This window comes from Abramis brama, assembly GCF_963993115.1.
Source record: "Abramis brama genome assembly, chromosome: 5".
Lineage (NCBI taxonomy): Eukaryota > Metazoa > Chordata > Actinopteri > Cypriniformes > Leuciscidae > Abramis > Abramis brama.
The window spans coordinates 21821413-21833601 of NC_139967.1; positions in this window are offsets into that span (position 1 = coordinate 21821413).

Below are 12189 nucleotides of genomic sequence, written 5' to 3' on the forward strand. Positions count from 1 at the left end.
TCTGCACCGAGCACTTGACCATCGAAGTCCCTGTGTGTCCGAGTCTGAGCGTCTTCCCCTGTGTGGACCGTCCGGAGCTGCTGTTTACTCGCGAGATCGCGACCACGCCTTGAGAGGAACCTTCCTTCCTGAATTGTCTTATTCTGTGTTGAAGTTCCAATAAATATATTGTTCACCCGCAATTGCTTCCAGTTTTGTATCATGACAGAACGGATGGACCAAACGATGGGAGCAGCGGGTGATTCATCGGCTTCCTTAGAGGATTTCATTCGAGTGTGCATCGGCCGGATGGATGCACAGGAGCGCAGCCAGGGGGAGACAGGACGCGCCATCCAGACTCTGGTCACACAGGTGTCCGAGCTCACCCAGCGATTCCATCAGCTACAAACCCCCACTGCGCCAGCACCTCCAGCAGCACTTGCAGTTCCTCCCACACCACCCGTGCCTCTCTCCCAGTCGGAACCCAGACTGCCCACGCCTGAATTATACTCTGGTGAGCCGAATTTCTGCCGTCCATTTCTGACACGTTGCAGTATGCATTTCTCATTACAGCCCAGAACTTTTGAAAAGGAGGAGGCGAAAGTAGCCTTCGTGCTGACGCTATTGACTGGGAGAGCGGCGCTTTGGGGAACTGCAGTGTGGGAGAATCGAGACCAGTGCTGCTCCTCGTTCCAAGCCCTCTCGGCGGAGATGAGACGGGTCTTCGATCGAGCCGTCGAGGGGAAGGAGGCTGCCAGGGTCTTGACTGACCTACGTCAAGGAGACCGATCGGTGTCAGATTATTCCATCGAGTTTAAGACCCTGGCGGCCGGGTGTCGCTGGAACGAGGAGGCGCAGTGGGACCATTTCCTGCATGGGCTGGCCGAACGTGTCCAGAGAGAAATCTACGCCCTGGACCTTCCTTCAACGCTCAATGGACTCATAGACCTGGCCCTGAGAGTGGACGCCCGTCTGTCCAGGATAGGGCAGAGAACAGCCACCAACCCAGTTCCGAGTAGGAGTGAGAACCAGCGGTCCAGCGGTCTGGACACGTTCGGCTCCCACGATCCCGAGCCCATGCAGGTGGGGCGAGCTCGGCTTTCCCGGGAGGAGAAAGAAAGGCGGAGATCCCAGGGCCTTTGTCTCTATTGTGGTGGCAACGGACATTATGCCTACAGCTGTCCAGTAAAAGGCCCAGCCCGATAGTAAGTTTGAGGCTACTATCGGGTGGGATCTCCGCAGGTAAGACCTCATCCACTTCCACCATCCTCCCGGTAAGACTGAGATGGTCAACTCTGGATCACCACTGCACTGCACTCATTGACTCTGGGGCAGAAGGTAACTTTTTGGATCATCAGTTTGCACTTCAATTACAGATTCCCCTTCATACACTTTCCCAGAAGATCACAGTCAACGCATTGAACGGACAGACTTTACCCCCCATCTCCTTGGTCACCGAGAAACTTACACTCATCACTTCTGGAAATCATGCTGAAACCATATCATTTTACATCACTGACTCTCAACTCACACCCATAGTTTTAGGACACCCTTGGCTCAGTTTACACAACCCCCGCATCGATTGGAAGAGACGTACCATCTCAGCTTGGAGCACTGAGTGTCACAGTTCGTGTCTTGTGTCTGCTTGTTCTGTTGTTTCTGTTCCTGTGTTACAGGAGGAAGCGGTGGATTTATCAAACGTGCCCGAGGAGTACCGTGACCTGAGTGAAGTGTTCAGTAAGTCTAGAGCTGCTTCTCTCCCTCCGCATCGTCCCTATGACTGTGCTATAGATTTATTGCCAGGTAAGTCTCCGCCTAAGGGCAAGATTTATTCACTTTCAGTTCCTGAGAGAGAGGTTATGGAGAAATATATTTCTGATTCTCTAGCAACCGGGTTCATCCGCCCTTCCTCTTCTCCAGCGGGGGCGGGGTTCTTTTTTGTGGGGAAGAAGGACGGTTCTCTGCGACCTTGCATTGATTACCGAGGGCTGAATAACATCACGGTAAAGAATACTTATCCTTTGCCGTTGATGTCTTCAGCCTTCGAGAGGTTGCAGGGAGCGTCTCTCTTCACTAAATTGGACTTGCGTAATGCTTATCATTTGGTCCGCATCAGGGAGGGGGACGAATGGAAGACTGCTTTTAACACCCCCAGGGGGCATTTTGAATATTTGGTTATGCCTTTTGGGCTTTCCAATAGTCCCGCAGTCTTCCAGGCACTAGTCAATGATGTGTTGCGAGACATGATCGATCAGTTCATATATGTTTACCTGGATGACATATTGATTTTTTCTTCGTCTCTCCAGGAACATGTGCAACACGTACGACTAGTACTTCAGAGGTTGCTAGAGAATGGGCTTTTTGTCAAGGCGGAGAAATGCGTTTTCCATGCACAGTCAGTTCCTTTCCTGGGACACATCGTGTCGTCTGAAGGTATGCTTATGGACCCTGACAAGGTTAAGGCTGTGGTAGAGTGGCCAATCCCAGATTCCCGCAAGGCCCTGCAGCGGTTTCTGGGATTCGCCAACTTCTATCGGCGTTTTATTCGCAATTTCAGCCAACTAGCCGCACCTCTGACCGCCTTGACCTCTCCCAGAACTGCGTTCAGGTGGTCAGACGCAGCTGAGGCTGCGTTTGCCAAACTCAAGAGCCGCTTTGTTTCAGCTCCCATTCTCATAGCCCCTGATGCTTCACGTCAGTTCGTGGTAGAGGTCGATGCGTCGGAGGTGGGGGTAGGTGCAGTGCTTTCACAACGTTCACCTTCAGACGACAGAATGCATCCCTGCGCGTTTTTGTCACATCGATTATCTCCTGCCGAACGAAACTATGACATTGGTAACCGGGAGTTGTTGGCAGTCAAGTTAGCTTTGGAGGAATGGCGTCACTGGTTAGAGGGTTCAGGGGTACCCTTTACAGTCTGGACTGATCACAAGAATTTGGAGTACATTAGAACCGCTAAAAGATTGAACTCCAGGCAGGCTCGGTGGGCACTTTTTTTCGGTCGTTTCGATTTTACACTTTCCTATCGTCCGGGTTCCAAAAACGTCAAACCCGATTCTTTGTCGCGTATTTTTGATCGTCCCGAACACGAAGCTACTCCTGAGCGCATTTTTCCTGAGAACCTGATTATCTCTTCGCTCACATGGGAGGTCGAATCGAAGGTCAAGAGGGCCTTAGAAGGGGTAACGCCTCCGATCCGGTGCCCACCTAACCGCTTATTTGTGCCGGAGGAATTACGATCAGAAGTCGTCCAGTGGGGTCATAGTTCCAGTCTAGCTTGTCATCCAGGGGTGAGTCGTACCATATTTCTAGTTAAGCAGCGATTCTGGTGGCCCCTGATGGCTCGTGATGTTCGCAATTTTGTTTTGGCTTGCTCTAGTTGTGCCATTGGTAAGTCGTCCAATCGACCCCCAGCTGGGTTACTTCAACCGCTGTCGGTGCCTTCGAGACCTTGGTCCCACATCGCTCTAGATTTTATCACCGCCCTCCCACCCTCCCAGGGTAACACGGTAGTTTTGACCGTGGTGGACCGATTCTCGAAGGCAGCCCACTTTATTCCCTTGCCCAAATTACCTTCAGCCAAGGAGACAGCGGTGGCAGTCGTTGATCACGTCTTTCGGTTACATGGCCTCCCGACAGACGTGGTTTCTGACAGGGGACCCCAGTTTGTGTCCAGATTTTGGCGAGAGTTTTGTAAGTTACTGGGGGCGACGGTCAGTCTGTCCTCTGGGTTTCATCCCCAGAGCAATGGCCAAACTGAGAGAGCCAACCAAGATTTGGAAAGATCATTACGATGTTTGGTCTCCAAGAATCCCTCCTCCTGGAGTCAACAACTTTCCATGGTGGAGTACGCCCACAATACGTTACCAGTGTCATCCACGGGCCTATCTCCGTTTAAGTGTAGTGTAGGGTACCAACCACCTGTTTTTCCTAGTGCTGAGTCCGAAGTCGCGGTCTCCTCCGCCCACGCCTTCATCCAGAGGTGTCACCGTACTTGGACGAGGGCCCGTGAGACTCTCCTCCAAGTGCGGGAACGCACCAAGGCCAAGGCCGATCGCCACCGGTCAAGGCCTCCCGTATACGTCGTCGGTTCCAAAGTGTGGCTTTCTACTAAGGACATTCCGCTCCGCTCCGTTTCCAATAAGTTGGCACCCAAATTCATTGGCCCGTTTTCTGTCACTAAGATCGTTAGTCCGGTGACAGTCCGCCTCAATCTTCCTCCAGTGTACAGGAGGATTCATCCCGTTTTCCATGTGTCCAAAATTAAGCCCGTCTTTTTTGCACGCATTAATCCGCCAGCCCCGGTTCCCCCCCCGCCGCGTCTCGTAGATGGGGAACCATCCTATTCGGTTCGTCGTATTCTGGATTCCAGGCGGAGGGGACGCGGATTTCAGTACTTGGTGGATTGGGAAGGTTACGGTCCGGAGGAGAGAAGTTGGGTTCCTGCTCGTGACATCCTGGATCACTCCCTTATCGATGATTACAATCGACAGGTAAGGAGTTCTGGGAATGCCGTGAGGCATTCCTAGGAGAGGGGGTACTGTCACGGTTGTGAATTCATTGTTTCCTCTGTGTCTCGTGTCATTGTTGTTTACATGTCTGTGAGTTTGCGTGAGTGGGCGTTGTCCCGCTCACGTGTTTGTTCAGTGCTCCAGCTGCTCGCAATCTTCTCATTCTCCACCTCAGCTGATTCACATTACCGTTCCCTATTTATACTCACTCACCTCTCCATTCCAGTGTCCATCCGTTGTTTGCCTGTTCCTGCTTGCATGTTCGTGTCGTCTTCCGGGTTGTCGTGTCTACAGTGGATCCCTGTTGTTTCACCGCACCCGAGCACAGACCACCGAGCACCTGCACTCTGCACCGAGCACTTGACCATCGAAGTCCCTGTGTGTCCGAGTCTGAGCGTCTTCCCCTGTGTGGACCGTCCGGAGCTGCTGTTTACTCGCGAGATCGCGACCACGCCTTGAGAGGAACCTTCCTTCCTGAATTGTCTTATTCTGTGTTGAAGTTCCAATAAATATATTGTTCACCCGCAATTGCTTCCAGTTTTGTATCATGACAGATGCACTATGAGACAACAGGAGTTAAAGTGTCCCTATTATGCTATTTTAAAGTTTCCTAATGTTGTTTTGGAGTCTCCTACAACAGGTGTACATGCATCAAAGGTAAAAAAAACTGTTTAATTTCCTCATAATAAACATTTGCACATCACCACATTTTCAATGATTCTCAAACGACTCGTCAAATGAATCAATCTCTCTAAATCGCCCTTCTGCGAGCTACTCTGCTCTGATTGGCCAGACAGCTCAGTCTGTTGTGATTGGTTTACCGCGTACAGCGCGCGCATCAAAAACAAAAACGCCCATTGCCATTACAACGTCAGCTGTCCTGAGGCTTCCTACACCGTAAACTAAAGACAGTAACGAACAGTGACGTTGATTTTACCATATCAATGCGAGCGCGAGTCCGATGATGAAACACTGGAAGAACTAGTTATTCAACCCGAACCTCCATCGCAAGGACAACTCGAGCAGGACGTTTCTCAGTGATACACTACTCAGTTTGAGGTACATTATGAGATGTTGCAACTGTAATTCCTTACGTCAGCATTAACAAGTGCATGTCCATCAACAAACCGACTGTTTTACTTGTACTATTTTATTTACCTAGTATTTTTGTAATATATTGCGGTGAACACTTGGAAACTTTATCAATAACAGTGCATGCATAAGCCGAGCTCTAGCATGAGTGACTGATGTGAATGACTGGTGTAACATAAATGGTGGTAAAACAAATCTTGCTCCATGATTAATCTTTCCTCAAAGTAGTGAGAATGACAGACAATCTGCATTAATAGACACAGTTATAGGTAATAGTGTAATATAGTAGTAATACCACTACACTCGCTATCTTCGGAGCGAGTCCCCCCCTCCTTTCACATAATGGTATGATCCTAGTCTGTCCTCCAATGTGATTGGCCGCATGGTGTGCCCATCCAAATAAAGTCCTGCCCCAAATAAAGATTCGGCTCTTCTATTGGTTCTTAGAGCTGGCTCGTTCGGGAATGAACATTACTACTGTCTTCTTGTTCACTCGTCACCTCGTCACTTCAGTCTTCACAAGCTAAGTCACCATTGTCTGTTTCCCGCTGTTTCTCACCACTCTGCTCAATAAACACACTAATACACCTGTCTGTTTCCTTCTGTGTTGTGACACGAGTTGGTAACCTTGCTGAAATCGCACAGTGTATGCCCGCCTTAAGACATTGACTTGAGATTTATGGAATCAAGCAATATGAAACATTAAAATTGAAAGGACTAGATGTTCTTGGAGAGAAGATATTTAGTGGGGAATTGCTAAATTAAATATGTTCTGCTATCAAAATATAATAACTGAGTCCTGAGAGAGTATCTTGCAACCCAAAACAGAAAATCAAGAGAATGCATCCCATAAAATTAATGTTGTTGTAATCCACATACAATATCAAGAAGAAACAAAGACATTTGCCACTGCTGCAACCTCAGACTTTCCCTTTCAACTATACAGAATTTAGCAGCATTTATCTGAGATGTTATTGCTCACTATGTTTTTTCCTATTCTTAGCAATATCTTATATGATAATAGAGAATGGCTTAACACTTGGCAGCTGAATCATAATGGCAAATGTCATCATAAAAAAAACAAAAACAAAAAAAACACAAACACGCATTAAATGAGCAAGAGAATGGGTGTTGATATGATGCTCTCTGGGGCTATGAAAATGTGCAGGATTACTCCATATAGAGTGCAGCTGCAGGCTTTCCCTGTAGTGTGAAAATCAAGTGTGCATGAGAAAGAAACGAATTTTGAGAATTTGAACAATCTGCTGTGTAACAGATGCAGGGCTCAACTATAAGGATGGCCCAATGGTCTGGGGCTAGTATGAGAGTTTCAGGCCAGTTGACGGAACAGTCACTTGCTCTTCAGACAAACTGGCCTTAAATATTTGGATTTCTGTGATGTACTGAACATTGCTGTTAAATTCTGCCCTACAAAGTCAAAGAGCAGTATCAGCAAAAACGCCAAACTGAGAAAAACAGCTTTTTGTGTTTTTCTTACACCAAATATAAGCATCCAATTAAATTTAACAACAAATTATACAATTAGATAGATCAAAGGAAGGTGATTATTAAACATTTAGTTTTTTTTGACAGTCAGGCAAAATTTGGTAGTTTTATAGGCTATACTGCGCTTTGCCTTTGCATTACTGCGTATACTTACATGGCCATACAATAACCATGTAAGGTTATAAGGTAAATTCTCTAAGGTATTCCCCAAGGTATGGTTGCTGTCCTAATGCTGTAAAAAATCTAATGCTAGCTAGAAAGAGCTAAACAGACAAAATTGACAAAAAAAGGGTTAAGAGGTTTAAAACTTACCCATTTTTGGTGCCTTGTTATTTACCTTGTGCCTTGTACTTGTTATTTAAGTTTCACCAGCATTTTTCCACGTAAAAGTGAAGCCATTTTGACAGTTCCTTTCTTCTCTGAGAGAGGTTTTATAGCATACATACTGTATGCTATAAAACCTGACTCATGTCACTTAGCTAGTTGCAACAATGTTCATGCTGACACAAAGGCAAACTGCAGTATCATAGTGAAACCAAGGCAGTATGGGCAGATACTGCATTCTGCCTTGGTTTCACTCTACTTTTCTATACAATACTGCAACTAAAAATGTAAATTTATATAAGAAATTTATTAGGTAGCCATATGAAATTTTAACAGATTGTAGAGCAGATCCTGCACTTTTTATTTGTGCAAAAAAAATTTTTTTGAAAAATTTATACTGCTCTTAGCCTTTGTAGGGCAGAATTGTGCTGACTTGTATATCACCAGGTAATGTTATGTTGGCTATATAGATATAGCAAATAAAAAGTTCCTGTTGACATTGCAAGCATAATAATCTGGGAAGTATCATTTAGAATTTGTTTAAAATTATAAGTATAGTTCTTACTGTGTTAATATTTGTATGAAACTGAGACATAAACTGAACGAATTTGACAGACATTTGATGAACAGAAATGGAACAATGAGTCCCTGATCAAATGAAGTGTCAATTTCAAAAGTATCAGTCAATATGTGGTGTGTCACCAGCTGCTTAAAGGTCTACAGTTCATCTCATCTTCATGGACTGCAGCAGATTTGTCAGGCACTTGCAAGTTCTCAAACATATCTGGGGAGGATATATGGTTATACGTGGTTTGGCACTGCAAGGTCCTTCCTGTCCCCTTTTAGCACTTTCTAATGTGTCTTACATTACGAACATTGCAGTTTATTGCTCTGTTCACATCTGCAGTCCTCATGTATCCTGCAGCAGGTCTATGGCTTGTTCACGAAGGTGATCAGGGACCCTGGGCATCTTTCTCCTGGTGTTTTACATGTTTCTTGTGCTGTAGAACATATGAGCCTGTAGAGCATAGTACTTATACGGTCTCACTGAAATAATAGTTGAATCATTCTAAAGTCACTATAAAAGTATTGACATGTTCAGTTTGTTTTCTGAGAACAATTGAATTTAGATCAAATGCTTTCTCTGCCCTTCGTGATAGGCTATCCATCGTAAGCACTAGGTTTTTTTTGTAATTTTTTTCACATTTTGTTTGTTTCTGGAAAAAAAATATCCATCACTTTCATTTCGCTGAATTCCCACCCACATATCCATCCATCCATCCACCTTCATGTGTGTGAGGGAAGGAAGTATTAGCATTCCTCTAAGCATCACTGTATGTAATTTGTGTCATGCGACTACAGGAATATTGGTATTTCCTCTGTATTTAAAGAGTCCCGTGTGCCATGTGACGTGGTGGAAATGAAAAAGGTCAATATTCCTATTGATTCATTACCATGGCTAGTTTACTGCCTAATGGGAAATAAAAGAGAAATGGTGAAACGCACACATAGCGGGTCTATTGATAAACTGGCAAGAGCAGTAAAATCAACAACCCGATCAACTACAGCAGGCAGAGAGTGAGAGCTGTGCCCAGCCTTCAACCACCTTCAAACAACCTCACGTTAACATTAGCATACACTATATGCAGAAGAGATGACAGGGAGTCATTTTTTATTCAGCCTATTTTCCTAATAACATACAATATTTTGAGGTCCAAATAGGATTTTAAAATCATTTATCAAAGAAAATAAGACATCTTTGATAGAGCACCTATCAGAGCAGCAGAGATGTGAAATGGTTGGGTAGAGTTCATTGCCGCCCTGTCTCGTAATTTAATCCTACTAATGAATGCTCAGCACAAGACTTATCCAACATTTCAATACAAACATCCCCAGAGCACATGTGACGTGAGTGAACATGGGAACATGGGGGGTGGTCATAGACTCAAGAGCCACAAACATGCCAGCATACCTGTGTGTACGAAAGCCTGTCCTAGGAACCAAAGTTGTTGGCCACACGGACTGATTATAGTGGGAACGTAGGAAGACGATTTGGTGAATGTTCATCTCTGCATGCTTGTCTATGCTCTGTATAATGCGTTTATGCCTTGATGTAAGTACATCTGTATATGTATGTTTATCGAATGTATGTTATTGATGTCCCGTGATCGTTCTGCGGTTACCATCGGCGAGTTTTGAGTGCCGTAGCAGCCGTAATTTGCTGCGAGAGAAACACGCTAATCAGTATTAGGCTATAATTTGCTATCAACCGAGCCCCTAGAGCCTACCATGAGAAATGTGTACAAGACCTTGGCCAGCCAGTATGACCCGCTGGGGTATATCATCCCGTTTACCACCCGGGCCAAGGTACTCATCCAAGACCTCTGGAAGCAGAATTTGGGCTGGGACGATCCAATAACACCTTTACAGCTAAGAGAGAAGTGGCTAACATGGATACAAGAGATTCCTAATCTCCTTCAGCTGCAATTTCCTCGACCTTATGTCCCAGCCTGTTCTGATTACCCTAGTGCCATCCAAGAACTCCACGTATTCTCTTAATCTCCATACAGTCACCCTCTGGTCTGACTCAACAACCGTGGTGAACTGGCTCACCTCTGAGTCCTGTCGCTACAAGGTATTTGTAGGGACACACATAGCAGAAATCCAGACCCTCACAGACACGGCTGAATGGCGGTACATTGATTCAGCTCACAACCCTGCTGACCACATCACAAGAGGCCTGACACTGACCCAGATAGCAAGACCCCACCAGTGGCGTTCAGGACCAGACTTCCTCCTTCAACCTTCTGACCAGTGGCCATCTACACCCGTCACTAAGGTAGAATCGGAGATCAGTGAGCTGAGGAAAACTGCATTCATCGGCACTGTCAACGTCTCCAATCATTTACTTGTGGACCCCAATCAATTCCACACATGGCTAGAGCTAGTTGAGGCCACTGTCAGGTCCCTACACGGGGCAGCTGCTGCAGACCGTGACTATTCACTGCAAGCTGATGACTATGTTGAAGCAGAGAAACTTATCCTGGCCCAAGTTCAACAGGACCCATTCCCATTAGAAGTCCAAGCTTTGAAGACTGGACAGCCGATTCCAGCAACCAGCCGTTTGGCATCCCTTGCACCAGAGTATGATAAGGACACAGGTCTTATCAGAGTAGGGGGATGGTTACGTAGAGCGAGTGACCTCGACCTTGATGCCATCCACCCGATACTGTTGGATCCTGGTCATTCTACAACGAAGCTGTTAATTAAAGAGACGGACCGCCGACTTCTGCATCCTGGTTCTGAAAGGATACTAGCGGAATTGCGTCCCCAGTATTGGATACTTCGGGGCAGGGAAGCCGTCCGTAAGCATCAACGCAAATGCCAAGATTGTCAGTTCTGGCGAGCCAAGCCTGAAGTCCTCCAAATGGCCGATCTTCCATCCTGCAGGCAGCAACTTCACCAACCGCTGTTCTATTCTACTGGGGTAGATTGTTTCGGCCCCCTTTCAGTCAAAGTTGGTCGTCGCCACGAAAAAAGATGGGGCATCCTTTATAAGTGCATGATAACCCGATGTGTGCACCTTGATCTGTTGGAGCACCTTGACACTGATGCATTCCTGCTCTCTCTGCATCGCTTTATAGCAAGATGAGGTAAGCCCATGGAATTGCTCTGCGACAACGGTACCAACTTTGTAGGAGGAGACCGAGAACTACGTGACACTTTTGATGTAATGGCACCCAAGCTTCAAGAGCTACTTGATCCACAGAAGATCAGATTCCGCCACATTCCACCTAATGCTCCTCTTTTCGGAGGAACCTGGGAGCGTGAAGTCAAATCTGTAAAGACTGCACTACGGGTCATTCTGCGAGAGCAAACGGTGCCAGAGCCAGTGCTGCGGACATTGTTAGCGGAGGTTGAGGGTATTCTAAATGCCAAGCCTCTCGGCTACGTATCTTCCGATGTTGCAGACGTTGACCCAGTGACTCCAAACCTACTCCTTATGGGCCGTCGTGATGCCTCCCTACCTCAAGTCTTTTTCGACTCTACCAACCTGCTCGGAAGACGCAGATGGAGACACAGCCAGGTGTTGGTGGATCATTTCTGGACTGCCTTCATCTGAGATTACCTCCCAAGTTTACAGGATCGGCATAAGTGGAGAAAGGATGGCAAAGAGCTAACTGTGGGCCAAGTGGTTCTCATTGTTGATCCCCAACTTCCTCGTGCCCTCTGGCCTGTGGGCACAGTGACTGAGACGTTGGCTGGACCTGACGGGAAAGTTTGCACTGCTCGTGTCAGAGTTAATGAGAAATCCTACACTCGCCCAGTTGTTAGGTTGATTCCACTTCCTCACTTTGAGGAAGAGCCTTAGACACTGTAGACAGACTTTCTTGGTGTTTATAATTATCCTGTCAGATAATTGCGTTTATGCCTTGATGTAAGTACATCTGCATATGTATGTTTATCGAATGTATGTTATTGATGTCCCGCGATCGTTCTGCGGTTACCATCGGCGAGTTTTGAGTGCTGTAGCAGCCGTAATTTGCCGCGAGAGAAACACGCTAACGTTAATCAGTATTAGCATCGGCAGTATTCTAAACTGCGTCACCAATGTGTTTACATTAATAATGTATCATTGCACAATTTATCATGACTATTTGCATTGATAAGGTTGTTATTACTGTTAAGGATGCAGACTTGAGTGTTTAATCATTGTTTATTGCATTTGTTCGACTATCATGCCAGTGTGTAAATGATTCTCAGGATATGATTGTAA